This window comes from Sinocyclocheilus anshuiensis, unplaced genomic scaffold, assembly GCF_001515605.1.
Source record: "Sinocyclocheilus anshuiensis isolate Anshui unplaced genomic scaffold, SAMN03320099.WGS_v1.1 scaffold283, whole genome shotgun sequence".
In the NCBI taxonomy this organism is placed as follows: domain Eukaryota; kingdom Metazoa; phylum Chordata; class Actinopteri; order Cypriniformes; family Cyprinidae; genus Sinocyclocheilus; species Sinocyclocheilus anshuiensis.
Window position 1 is genome coordinate 922,398 of NW_015549605.1, and position 14,601 is coordinate 936,998.

The following is a 14,601-nucleotide window of genomic DNA, read 5'->3' on the forward strand; positions in this document are numbered from 1 at the left end:
GATTAGATGGTGTGGTCCAACCCAGCAATACACCCTGCCATGACTTGCTGCTTGCTAATTCTAAAAGCAAGATCTGTGCAAAAAGCAAGGATCTCAGTGTCCAGTGTGTGATAATCAAACAGAGAGCAGGTGGCCTCAGCCATTACAGCAAAACCAGAGTAAATCAAGTGTGTTTGCCGTACACAGTGTCACGAGGAGTCATACCCTTTTTGAACAGTGAGCAGTCGGTGGTTGCAGTAAATGTTTGCACGGTTGACCAAACTGCACATTTAGTATCTGCAGTAAATTATACTAAATGTTGGATCAAGCCAATTCTGTGCAATAAATAGTTGCATAAACCCAATTTCACCATGAAATGTGCCATTATTTTTTTATAGTTTTATACTTTAAACTTTTACAACCGATATTCGTCCATAACACAATAAATACAGAAGTGTAAGGTGCGATTTATTATTTATTAATAAATTATAAATAATAAAGTAAATTAATGTAACAAAAAGTAAATAAATGATATTAATTATAAATTATTTATAAAATTATGTATAAAATGTATATATTGTTTAAAAATAGAATTTTAACCCCTAATAGAAATTGACATATTGATAAGATAAATAAATGATATTAGGGCTGGGCGATATGGCCAAAAAAATTATCACGATAATTTTTTTCATATCAGTCAATACCGATAATTATCATGATAAATGTCAAATCTTTATTTCTTTCAAGTTTAAAGCCAGATTTTTGCTCCACGGTGAAAGTTGTAGAACCCAGACCATTAATTTTCCTTAACAAAATAAATATCTAAATAGAAACATTTATTTCTTAGTTTCTGCGTGTTCTAATAAGTGATATTGTTTCAAATCAAGAAACAGGTTTGGGTTGCCTGAAAATATTAATAATAATAATATCACTTTTTTGTCTCTTAGAAATGCACATTTGATAGTAGCTTGAGCTAGGATGCAGAGGTTTTGTTCATTATCAAAATCAGTAAAATCTGTAAAAATTGTAGCAACCTCAGTTTTATATGGTTACATTTATTCTGACCGTTTTTTTTTATTATTAAGCATTGGTCTTCCATAGTAGCATACATTTAAATCATGATAAACAGTTAAAACCACACATATAGCACCTCAGTACCATGGTAAAAATATAACTATATGGTTTTTAGGTAGCCTGTATGAAAAACAGTAGTCTAAAACATTCAGTATAAAAGCACACATGCTATAGCTTAATCACAAATACATACTATAATTATATACCATTACTCCTGTAATAAAATTCAATGTGAATATCCCACATTTGTGCCACAATACCATGGTGCAGTGAGTGTTACTACAGTAAATCCATGGTAAATGATGGCGATGTGTAGATTGAAAAGCCTTCTGACTGTCTCGTTCGTTGCACACAGTGTTTCTCCTGTTTGGCTTTAAACTAGTTTAAATCACCGTAGTGTTCATCGCTGAGCTCGCGTGAGCGAGTAAACGCATCTGCTCTAGTGAGCTCGCGCCGCGCAGCCGTTTTGAACATTGGTCCGAGCGGATAAATGGTCCATGTGGCGCGATTCAAATGAGTCGCGCTGTTTCGTTCCATTTTTGGCGCATAAGCATTATATCGAACATTTATCTAACTCTTCATATCGTTTTATCGAGTAAAATTATATCGCGATAATTATCGTTATCGAATTATCGCCCGGCCCTAAATGATATTATACAATTATTTATAAAATAACTTGCATTCATAACTATTAAAATCAATACGTTTATTTATGTGTTAAGCCATGATAGCTATTCTTCATTAGAAGAAAATGGAGTGATTATAACCTATTTATAAAAGTTTTTCAGCATTATTTGATGAATCAGACTCAATTGACCAATCAGAATCAAGTATTCCAGAATGCAATGAAACAACATATAACTTCCTGTTCAAACTTGAGCAAGTGCAATTATAAGTCCCATCTCTGTCTCATTGCAGGTTGGACTTCATGACAAGACTCCATCAGCTAAAAGAGGAAAACACCATCTCTTCAGATGTTACTGAGCGCCCAAACACTGACCATGGCATCTCCATCGACCGCACCATTCTGTGGAGGGCCATTCTCTCCAAAGCACCACCTTCAGACCCAACAAGAAACCAATTCCACATCGGTCAGCCAATAGCAGGAGAGTCCACCAAAACGGGAGAGAACCCCAGACAAAGAGGTCGTCGCAACGTGCACTCAAAAGGCCACCACAACCATCATCATGCCCAACTGATGCGCGTCGGATGCGTCCTCGGTACCTGCCAAGTACAAAACCTCAGTCATCGCCTTTACCAACTGGTCGGGCAAAGCGGACGTGAAGAGTCGCCCATTAACCCACGCAGTCCACACAGCTACGGATGAGTCTAGAGAGACAAGGTGTGGGATTGGATTTCTGTCAATGTGAGGCTCATGTGTTCCAAAAATCTCTGAACCCTCTCACCTTGTGTCTCCAAAAGGCTTTTAAGAAGAAAGCAGACTTCGGAGGTGGTGCAAGACCACCATCTGATACCTTGTCACTTGAATAGCTACTGCAACTTTGGGTTTAAATGTTGGGTTTTAGACAATGGCGAATTGTCTGAATTTATAAACACAGTGGTCCCTTGGTTGAACCCGCATAACAATACAGTAGCAATTGCAGTCGAATCCGGATTAACACATTGTTGCTTCTCTGTGTGCTTTGAGGTCTGGAGCCTGAAATATTACACTTCACGTGGTTCATAAAGTCACGAGAATGAGTTATAATCGGCAAGGTCTCAGTTTCAACTCCTGCTGGGCTTTGCCGCATTTTATAAACAGAAGCAAGACTTTTCGGAGCATTTCTAAATGATGGTCATAACTCACCCATAAATACCCATAACCATAACCCAGGGCTGCTTGAATACCATTTTGATTGCCAAAACACTCTTAAAAAAACATTTCATTATTCTGAAAAAAAAATTCACTCATAAAGTTCCAAACTTGTATTTTCATTCAAGAAGATATTTTGAAAAATGTCCATACAATGCGAGTCAAAGGGATCTGAAGTTGGTTTTGGACACCATTCACTTGCATTGTATGGACACAATCAGTATTTTTAGTAAATTACCCAATGCTTAATATCATAAATGCCCTCAAAAATGTTCTTAACACACGTTGACTGGCATTGCTTAAGTAATTCTCAAACTCATTCTTGTAACTCTAAATTAAAGATTCTAGTTCTACCAAAATTTGAGGAGCAAGCGTTCCAAAGTCTTTCGGGAAAATGGCCTTCCAAAAGCACTCTTCCAACCGTGTCATGTATTTTAAGAATTCCCTTTTGTTATAATAATCATGTCTGAATACGTGCCCATAACCAAGGTTACAGCTCCATAATAGAGGCTAAAACTAGCTTAAGGGCTGCTTGAATACCATTTTGATTGCCAAAACACTCTTAAAAAAACATTTCATTATTCTGAAAAAAAAATTCACTCATAAAGTTACACACTTGTATTTTCATTCAAGAAGATAAATGTTGGGTTTTAGACAATGGCGAATTGTCTGAATTTATAAACACAGTGGTCCCTTGGTTGAACCCGCATAACAATACAGTAGCAATTGCAGTCGAATCCGGATTAACACATTGTTGCTTCTCTGTGTGCTTTGAGGTCTGGAGCCTGAAATATTACACTTCACGTGGTTCATAAAGTCACGAGAATGAGTTATAATCGGCAAGGTCTCAGTTTCAACTCCTGCTGGGCTTTGCCGCATTTTATAAACAGAAGCAAGACTTTTCGGAGCATTTCTAAATGATGGTCATAACTCACCCATAAATACCCATAACCATAACCCAGGGCTGCTTGAATACCATTTTGATTGCCAAAACACTCTTAAAAAAACATTTCATTATTCTGAAAAAAAAATTCACTCATAAAGTTCCAAACTTGTATTTTCATTCAAGAAGATATTTTGAAAAATGTCCATACAATGCGAGTCAAAGGGATCTGAAGTTGGTTTTGGACACCATTCACTTGCATTGTATGGACACAATCAGTATTTTTAGTAAATTACCCAATGCTTAATATCATAAATGCCCTCAAAAATGTTCTTAACACACGTTGACTGGCATTGCTTAAGTAATTCTCAAACTCATTCTTGTAACTCTAAATTAAAGATTCTAGTTCTACCAAAATTTGAGGAGCAAGCGTTCCAAAGTCTTTCGGGAAAATGGCCTTCCAAAAGCACTCTTCCAACCGTGTCATGTATTTTAAGAATTCCCTTTTGTTATAATAATCATGTCTGAATACGTGGGTGGATACACACACCAAAAATACCCGACAGACGCAGGAAAAGTAGCTGTAAAAACCAACCAATTTAATTGAAAATTTGCAGAAACGTTCCATGCCTTTTGGGGGTCTGTGGATGTCGGGGAATGCTGTGGGACATCAAAGTACATGTCTGAGGATTAAAATAGCAGAAGTAATCCCAAAAATCCTACTTAAACATCAAAAACTCAATTCCAGCTAGGTATCCAGGCCAAACTCTCCCACTACGTGATGTATGTTATAGGACAACTTGCTTTCAAATGGCTCCAGAAAGGCAGAGAACCGACCAAAAAACCTGAATTTACTTGATACCTTTCTGTGCATTCGCATTATACTGTTCATTTATCTTTAAACGGGCTGGAATTGGTGTTCGTAACTGTAAAAAAAAAAGTTTTTTTCCTTGTCATGGCTGATTCTAATGATGATGATCATAGGAAGTAGTAATCGCTGGTGCTTTGGCGCTAATCTGCTCAAAGTCTCTCTATATATCCGACACCATTCTCTCTGCTGTAATCGATCTGACTGATGTCTCGTGACTAATCATAATTAAAAGGCTTTTAAACTGCTGAGAGCCTGGTTAATCTGTACTTTTTGCACAGGGAGAGCCTCTTAACCTGCCTCATGTTGACTTATATATATTGATCACATTCCTTTTTTTTGACTATTTAACAATCTATTTATTTATTTTTGGATGAGTTGTTGTGAACGTCTTGGTGACATGGGTTGGAAAATAACAAGTGCGTCAGTATCTGGCCCTGATCGTTCTTTGTACGCGTGTGTTTTTGTGTGCTGACCCTGTATATTGCGTATTTTGTCCCCCTTTAAAGCCCTACTTGGTTCATTAAGTAAAACACAAGCATTAGCTTTCATGCTAATGTGGACGTGTTTGTGATGACGGAACACACAGAAAGTTATGAATCTGTGTCCTAAATATGTGTGTGTGTGTGTGTGTGTGTGTGTGTGTGTGTGTATATGTGTGTGTGTGTGTGTATGACCGTCCCCCTGGCCATGAGCATGACCTTACATGTTTTAGATGATATTAAGGGTCAGTTGTGTTGTTAATGTGTGTGTGTGTGTGTATGAACGTCACCCTGGCCATGAGCATGACCTTACATGTTTTAGATGATATTAAGGGTCAGTTGTGTTGTTACTACCATGCGAAGCACTTTAAAGCAAGAGCATGTTTTTCTTTTTGTCACTCGAACTTCAGATTTGTGAGTTTTGTGTACTGATTTTGAGTAGGATCTGTATGAATGTATTTTAAAGGGCGTTAGCACACCGAATGAGGTACGTACTCAGTATCATGTACACGATCTTTTGTGAATACTATTATTAGGTTTGATGTTTAAGTTGAAGTATTTATGTTTGCATTTGTGTATCTATGTCACCAAAGACGTTATTTATCGCATACAGTGTTTTCTCACACCTCAGAGTTGTCCTCTGGGTACGAAAAAAAAAAGTATATTTAGGGAAGACGTCACGCCCAATGTTCTTTTTTCTGTGAAATAAAGCACTACCTAGTAGTGAGATTAAATCTGATGTGTTGTTCTCTTTTAAATGTGAACAGCGGTTGTTTGTTACTTTGAAAGGACACACAGACATCACAGAACAAATTAAAGGTTCGATAGATACTAAAAGTTTTAAGACTAAAAAATATGCTGAAGTTTGGGGTCGGTAAGATTTTTAATGCTTTTGAAAGTCTTTCATGCTCATTTAGGCTGCATTTATTTAATCAAAAATACAGTAAAAGCAGTAATACTGTGAAATATTATTACAATTGAAAATAAATGTTTTCTGTTTGAATATACTTTAAGATGTCATTTATTCCCGTGATGCAAAGCTGAATTTTCAGCAGCCATTGCTCCAGTGTCGCATGATCACCTAATAAGCAGACATCTGGTACTCAAGAAAAATTTCTTCTTATTATCATTGTTGAAAACAGTTGTGCTTCTAGAAACCAAGATGCGTTATTACTGCAGTATTCATTTCTTTCAAAAAAGAAAAACAATTTTTGAATGGTAATGTAAGAGTACTTTGACAAATGATTAAAGTGATGTACAGTCACATGGGTTGAAGATCTTAGTCATACCAAGTCAAGTCAAGTCAAGTCAAGTCTGCTTTATTGTCAATTTCACAAGACAAAAAACACGAAAACACCTTTCTGTCGGGAGAGAGAGAAGCCGCAGCGTGTGAACGCGCCGCCATCTTGAGCATTTTCAGAGGTCTACCAGAGGTCTAGAAAAAGATATTTTATCTTGGTTATTGGACCTAATATACAAAACATTTTAGCTGCAGAATAAATTTGTCATAAATGACAAATAAGCCTATAAATGTCACGATGCACACACACGAGGGACGAGGAGACGCTGGAGAATACTTTACCAAGACTTTATTTACAGGAACCAAGAGAGACGAACTCAGGAAGACGTTTAACAGCGAACAGAGAACTAGGGACTGGGAACACTTTAAATACACACAGGAGGAGGGGATGACGAGACACACCTGGGATCAATGAACCATCATGGGGAACACCTGGGACAAATTAAACATGGGAAAGGAACACCTGGGGAGCAAGACACAGACAAAACATGCAACAGAGTCTGACAATAAAAAGGATATCTGGAAACTCAAAACATATTTTTTTCCATGATTCTGCATCCAACCCAATAGTGTGGGTATAAAGTCCAAGACAACTATTGTATCAGTCAGCAAAATATAAACAAAAATACCATAATATTTATATTTTTTTCAATGATTAAAAATGTTAAATAATTATTTTATAATGAATTAATTTGTTCAATTTATCATTCTTTTTTTTTCTATTCATCCTCATTTTTTTTATTATTCTACGGAAATATTAGCAGATATTAAATAATTTTCACTTTTCGCAGATTTGCTTAAAATGCAACTCAGGTCCTCAAGTCACCTTGAACTGCCGTTATGTAACTCGTGACCACTGAATACTATTAGCAAATAAGTCTGTGTCTGTCTGCAGTATCTGTGCAGGCTTATCCGCTATCTTTATGAATCTAAAGAGCACTGAAACCACCTGAACATATTCCTTTAACACACTACAACACCCAGATTCACAAACGTTATTACACAGTGTCTCCCAGTGCACAAATCTGTGTTAATGAACCAATGATGCCCCTTGGCATCCAATACAACAAGTTAAACATTAAACTGAAGTTAGAAAGCCAACAAAAGGCAATAAAAAGTGGACCCTTTCTACTCATACTGGCACTGGGCTTGCAAGTCACCAATTCCACTTAGGTAGGAAAATGTGGCTTCCAATAGAGCCATTAATAAATGACCAGGCAACTTTTACATGGGCTACGCAACTAACAGCTGTGCAGACAGAAAAAGCAGGTCACTGTGAGATGGGTAAACCAATCAGCTGACCGTGTGATGGGGTGACCACAGCCTTCATGAAAAGCAGTATTACTTACAATGACGAAATTACAGATAATAAGAGGAATAATCATTTCCAAAGTCTGTAATTACTCTATTATAGGTCCGAACCAAACAAAATCCATTTTAATACAGTAAAAGGTATTAGAAATTATCTTAATAACATTTCATTATTTTATTTAGAGCAGAACACTTTTTAAAAGTCAATGTCATTGACCATGTCCTTCAAATGCAAGTCTGCAAACTGCATACGACCAAATTCTTATGGCATCTGACACCGTATCTTTCATATCAGTGGACTCAGTACATGAAGAGTGGGAATGTCAATGGTAATTTCAAGCTGGGATTGCATCATTCTTAACACGTGACTTACATTCAGACGGTTCTATTTCTGTTTCATGTCACAGGTTCTCGTAAAAAATGGCCAATTATAATTAAAAGGTGAATTCCTGAGGCACTTCAAAGTAAACTCAAGTTCAAGGTTACAGAGAAAGCTGACCTCCTTTAACCTTTCAATGATTCACAATAGATCCAGGCAGATAGTAAAGAGTGTGTTCAAAACGCTCTTATGAGAAACACTGCAATGTATATTCCCAGTATATCTATGATGTACAAGTATGACATTGTCTATAAAAATATTTTGTTGTATTTTATTAAAGTACGAAAAAGGCAAGTGTACGAAAGTCTTCAGCTGTTTTTATTTTGCTGTAATGTAATAAATCAGGGGCAATAGGTGTTATTTTATTATTATTTATATGTTAAATCAGGTGTTATTTTATTACATACTACATTTTTTAAATTAGCTTTCATCTTAGTTTTTGTTGTTATGTGCTTTTATCATTGGATTAGGTTTTTTTAAATATATTTCTCAATAGTTTTATTTCAGCTATATTTTTATTTAGTTTAGTTTTATCAGTTATTTTCATCTAATATTTAATTTAATTGTACTGTATTTCAGATTTATTAAAAAAAATAGATTTAAAGTGGAGTATTTGATTAAATGAGGGAAAATATACAGAAGCAGATACACTGGGTAAAAATATGCTGAGGAAATTTACAGAATCTGGCCTGGTTAAAAAGTGAACAAATATTGTTTGAATGTATTTTTATAATATGTGCTTAAGTACATCAGGGTGGTACCAGCTAAGTGTCCGAGAAAAGAGTCAAATATAGACGCGCCTCATTTAACTAAAGTAATCAGAACATAAACGCAGCATGCTGTATTTTGCAACATGCAGTTTTTAGTAATTTCTAAGGATAAAATTGGTAATTATAGCCATTTAACTTTATGTTTTGAAAAAAACATCAGTTAACAATATGTCAACCTCAACCAGAATGAATTTCCACGCTGTTTCAGGCTGGTTTATTATCATAAGCACACCAGCAACCAAAGCTTAACACTAGAACTACCAAGGCAGTCATTTTGACCACCTTTTTTAAATTTTGCAATGTAATAACTTTATTGCAATAAAACCCATATAACTATTATACCCTTACTTTTCTTATCAGATGCAGCTCTTCTCAGCAAGGATCTCACGGCTTCACTGTGAATAGAAACGCATATATCTCTGAACATGGGAGGGTAAATGGCAAACATCTTCAGGCACAGTGTGTGGGAGAGCACTGAATAGAATTACGAGTTTGCATACATTCATTGCAAACTATAAGCTTGCCCAAACAAGCAGTCATACACACTCGCTGCCGTTTTAAATGTCAAAATCTTGTTTCAACTCTGCCCTTTAAGCAGTAAAGAGTAAATTTACTAATATCTTCACTAGAAAGCTTGCTATTTCACCAGCAATGTCTTGACGCTTTTGCAGAGACAATGGACGTCACACTCATGTCAGCTGCTGCAAAACTAGAGATGTTCAAGCTGTAGTTTTAAGAAAATGAACAAGTTCAAGCCATGGGTTTCCCTCTATACATTCTAATGGACGTTAAGAATAGCGCTTTTCGATTTATGAGTAAAATAATGGCTGCATGTGGTTAACATTACTTTCACGTTCTGTTCTAAAACATAAATTACAGTCAGAGCTCAACAGTGCATTCTCAAACCATTGTGCTGTTTAAAAATGTTAGTGTCCATTTAAGGACTACAAATACCACAAGGATATGAGTTTGCATTTTTAACTACAGTAAGTAGCAACTTTTTAGTATTTTTAGTCAAAATGTGAAGCACTGCACAAGATGGCGTATCCCACTGTGCATTCCCAGCTAAACAGGGAACGTTCTGGCAAGGTTCTCGAAAAGTTATAAATAAACTGTCACCGTTCTGCTGGTGTGCCCTAGTTGGCCACCAGATGTCACTGTGTGTTTTGAGCACATAACTTGTTGTTTGCTGTTGGTGCCATGTGCTCTCCTGTCTATTGTCTGACCCCACCCTTCTTGTTATCTCATTAGTGTTTTAGTTACTCCACCTGTGTCTCCCTCATTACCCTCCTCGTTTGTCTCCCTATTTATTCTCCTTGTGTCTGCAGTCCTGTGCTGGTTCGTTGTTTAATCTTATGTCTCAGAGTATTGTCGGATGTATGTATGTTCCTCTTGCCTTGGCCTGCCTGCCTGTTCTTCCCCCTCGGGGTAGTTTTTGTTGTAGTTTTGTTTATTTTTCACTATTAATAAATGCCCTTATCCTCGCCTCATCTCTCAACAGTTCCCTGACACGAACGTTCTGCCAGTAATGTAAACGGAACGTTTGCTCAAAGCTATCTGATCTTTCACAATGTTCTCAAAATGTTAACACCAAAAGGTTATTTATATGTTATTTATACATTATTCATCGTTCATGGAATGTTATTTCTCAAATGTTTCAGTTAGATGTTCAAAAATATTTTAAATGTTACTATTTGTTTAAGAATGTTCAGAGAACATTCCACAATGACATTCCCGTAATGTTTGCAAAATGATAAAATGGAATGTTCCCTCGATGTTTGTATAACCAAGAAAAAAAGTTTTTTTTTTTGTTTGTTTTTTTTTAAATGAATGTTCATTGAACATCGTAAATAACGTTTTCATAACTTAATGTGTACATTAGCAAAACGTTCTTAAACATATTTTTGTTAGCTGGGTTGCACTTAACTTGACATTTACTAGATGATATCAGCCACGATTTTTAACATCTTCCTTGATTATTTCATCATACTGCAAAGAAATTAAATGTTTTTTAATGAACATTTTTGATTAAAAACGCTAATTAACCATTTTATAATGTGATAAATTAATGCAACTTATGTTAAGCTTAAGTGACAATTATGCTGTTTTACACTGCTATACTTTTCACATACTTTTTTTTTTATCTTATAAAATATATTGTGTAAATTTATCAAGAATTACATAATGCTTGAAAGGTCAAGTAATTTCAAAAGAAAAACATCTCAGAAGCAGATTTACAAGTTGTATATTGTGTAACAGGAACAGGAGTGTGAGAGGGACAGATAACTGTAACATTTGGAGGGTCGTGAGGAGAGCATGCTAAGATGCACTCATTTTTAAGATGATTTCAGCCAAGCAGGAGCTCCGCTGTTTGAGCAGAGCCTGACTCTAAACGCACACACATTCTCTCGTCAGGATTTTGAGCAGAGCCGAGTGTTGGAATCATTCTGCATACGTGCAGCTTCACACGGGCAGGAATTCCCAGTCATCAGCAGCATATGGAAAAAAACGACAAAAGGGAACCAAATGCCACATGACAGCTGTTAATATTATTCCTTGGACTGAATCCCCCCAAAAAATGAGGTTGGAAAGATCTGGTTGGCTTGGGATAAGTTATGGATTGGTAATAACAAAACAAAGACCAAAACTTCACCTGGGTTTAATTACTACTACAGATGCTCTGAAATAATAATGACAGGCTTGTTTTATGGTTAATAAAAATTTTGTGACAAATTTGAGTACCATGCCAACAATGGTTTTTTTTATGTCAATTTTAAACCTTGAACTTACATTTCTTCTCAATTTAAAATGTGTTCTAATATTATTTAAATTATATAAAGAGAGAAAGAGAGAGAGATCTTACTTTTTTCTTTTCAGTTTTAGCTTTAGTCATTTTAGTAATTCAATGTAAACTTATTTTATTTCAGTTAGTTGCAAAGACAACATTTCTAAATGTTATTTTTTTTCTAATTTTTATAAGTTTTTCATTTAATGGCTATATTTGAGTTCAGCTTCATTTCAATTAACAAAAAAGATTTTTGTTTTCACACACACACAAAAAAAAAATTTCATGAAAATGTAACCAATTAAATTAAATTAGAAATTTTGGGGAAAAAAAGAGGGAGAGAAAAAAAAAACACAAGAGCAGTGGTTCTCAACCTTTTTGACTCCAAGAGCATCCATTATCATATAAATAATCAATGTTGCCATGACTTTTTTTTTATTATTTAGAAACATTTGGGGTAAAGATTATATATATATATATATATATATATATACACACACACACACACACACACACACTAGCAATAGCAGTCAAAATTTTTGAACAGTAACATTTTAATGTTTTTTTTGAAGAATTCTCTTCTGCTCACCAAGCCTGCATTTATTTTATCCAAAATACAACAAAAGCAGTAATATTTTGTATAATATTTGACTATTTAAAATAACTGCTTTCTACTTGAATACATTTTAAAATGTAATTTATTCCTGTGATCAAAGCTGAATTTTCAGCATCATTATTCCAGTGTTCATGTCACATGATCCTTCAGAAATCATTCTAGTATGCTGATTTGCTGTTCAAGAAACATTTATTATTATTATTATTATCAATATTTAAAACAGCGGAGTACATTTTTTCAGGATTCTTTGATGAATAGAAAGATCAAAAGATCAGCATTTATCTGAAATAAAAAGCTTTTGTAACATTATACATACCATTCAAAGGCTTGGAGTCAGTATAATTTATTTATTTATTTATTTTTTGGGAAGGAAATTATAGAAATTAATACTTTTATTTAGCAAGGATGGACATTTAAATAGACATTTATAATGTTTAAAAAAATTATATTTCAGATAAATGCTGTTCTTCTGAACTTTTTATTCATCAACGAAACCTGAAAAAAATCTACTCAGCTGTTTTCAACAAGATAATAATAATAATAATAAATGTTTTTGAGCAGCAAATCAGAATATTAGAATGATTTCTGAAGGATCATGTGACATGAGTAATGATGCTAAAAATTCAACTATGAAATCACAGGAATAAATTACATTTTAAAATATATTCAAATAGAAAACAGTTATTTTAAATAGTAAAAATATTTGGCTCTTCAAAGAAAAAAAGTTCTTGAGGGGATGAATGGGAATACCTTGGTTTTCAGTTGTTTTGTCTTATTTTAAAACTTTTCAAGTCATCTTGAGGCCTCTTGGCCCACTGGTTGAGAACCACTTAAATGGTGCTATAAAATTCACTCAGATACTGAGTGAATACTCAGATCTCTATAACTCAAATACTCAGATCATTTGACCATGGACGAATTTGAGGAGAAATAAGTTCAGATTGAGATGTCTTGACTTTTGCCCTTTTGGGGAAGTCGTGGCCTAATGGTTAGAGAGTCGGACTCGTAACCCAAAGGTTGCAGGTTCGAGTCCCGTACCGGCAGCGATTGTAGGTGGGGGGAGTGAATGTACAGCGCTCTCTCCCACCTTCAATACCACGACTGAAGTGCCCTTGAGCAAGGCACCGAACCCCCAACTGCTCCCCGGGCGCCGCAGCATAAATGGCTGCCCACTGCTCCGGGTGTGTGTTCACAGTGTGTGTGTGTGTGTGTGTGCTCTCTGCTGTGTGTGTGCACTTAGGATGGGATAAATGCAGAGCACTAATTCCTAGTATGGGTCACCATACTTGGCCACATGTCATGTCACGTCACTTTCACTTTCACTTATTGTTTTACTATAGCTACAGGATACTAAACGGATTAGTTCATCTATAAAGTCATCATTTACTCACCCTCATGTCTTTCCAAAACTGAATGACTCTTTCCTCCATGGAACACAAAAGAAGACGTTCTTATTCACATCATTTTTCAATCATTTTTCAAGCTTCAGTCACCATTCACTGTAACTGCATGGGCAAGAGAGACAAAAGACTGAGTGCCACAATGCATCTTTCACAGTCACACTTTCACTCACTACAAGGCTAAACACGTCACTGTCCTTGTGTTCAAATGGAGAAACCAACTTTCACTACATGTCCGGACAGCGGAATCCCTCCTCGAGACTCGCCTTATCAGACAATACTTTGAAAATACAACCCAGTACAAACCTGTGTTGACTTAACTTGTAGTAGCTTATTACGTCATGCCTCTCTTTTCTTGAAAAGTTGCATGCTTGCAATTTGAATCACACTTCTTCTAAAAGCTCTGGATTAGAGCATCTCTTAAAGCATCTCCATGTACACACAAGAGTCTTGGAGTCCAATCTTTAGAACGGCTTTAAGACGGCATGAAGTTCAAGTGCAGAATGAGAGCTTTTGATTGATGTTTGGAGCAGCCCAGAGATGCAGATAGTATTATGTGCCATTCTTGAAGAGCCAGAACCACCCTTGAATATTTACAGACTGTAAGTGCACAGACAATTATTTATACACTATTATAGAATTAATTAATGTTTTAAAATAGCTTTGATTATATTTTCATTTTTGTTATGTGCTTTGGTCATTTTTATTAGGTATCTCTTTTTTAAATAAATATCTATTTAGCTTAATTTTTTATTTCAATTTTAGTCATGTTTGTACTTTAATTGTATCTTATTTATTAATTTTATTTAGTTGCCAAGATAACAATAATTTTTAAAAGGTTTTTCATATAATATCTATATTTTATTTATCTGCTTAATTTCAATTAACAAAACGGTTTTTAATAGTTTATATTAAAAAAAAAAAAACTGTTCTCTCTCTCA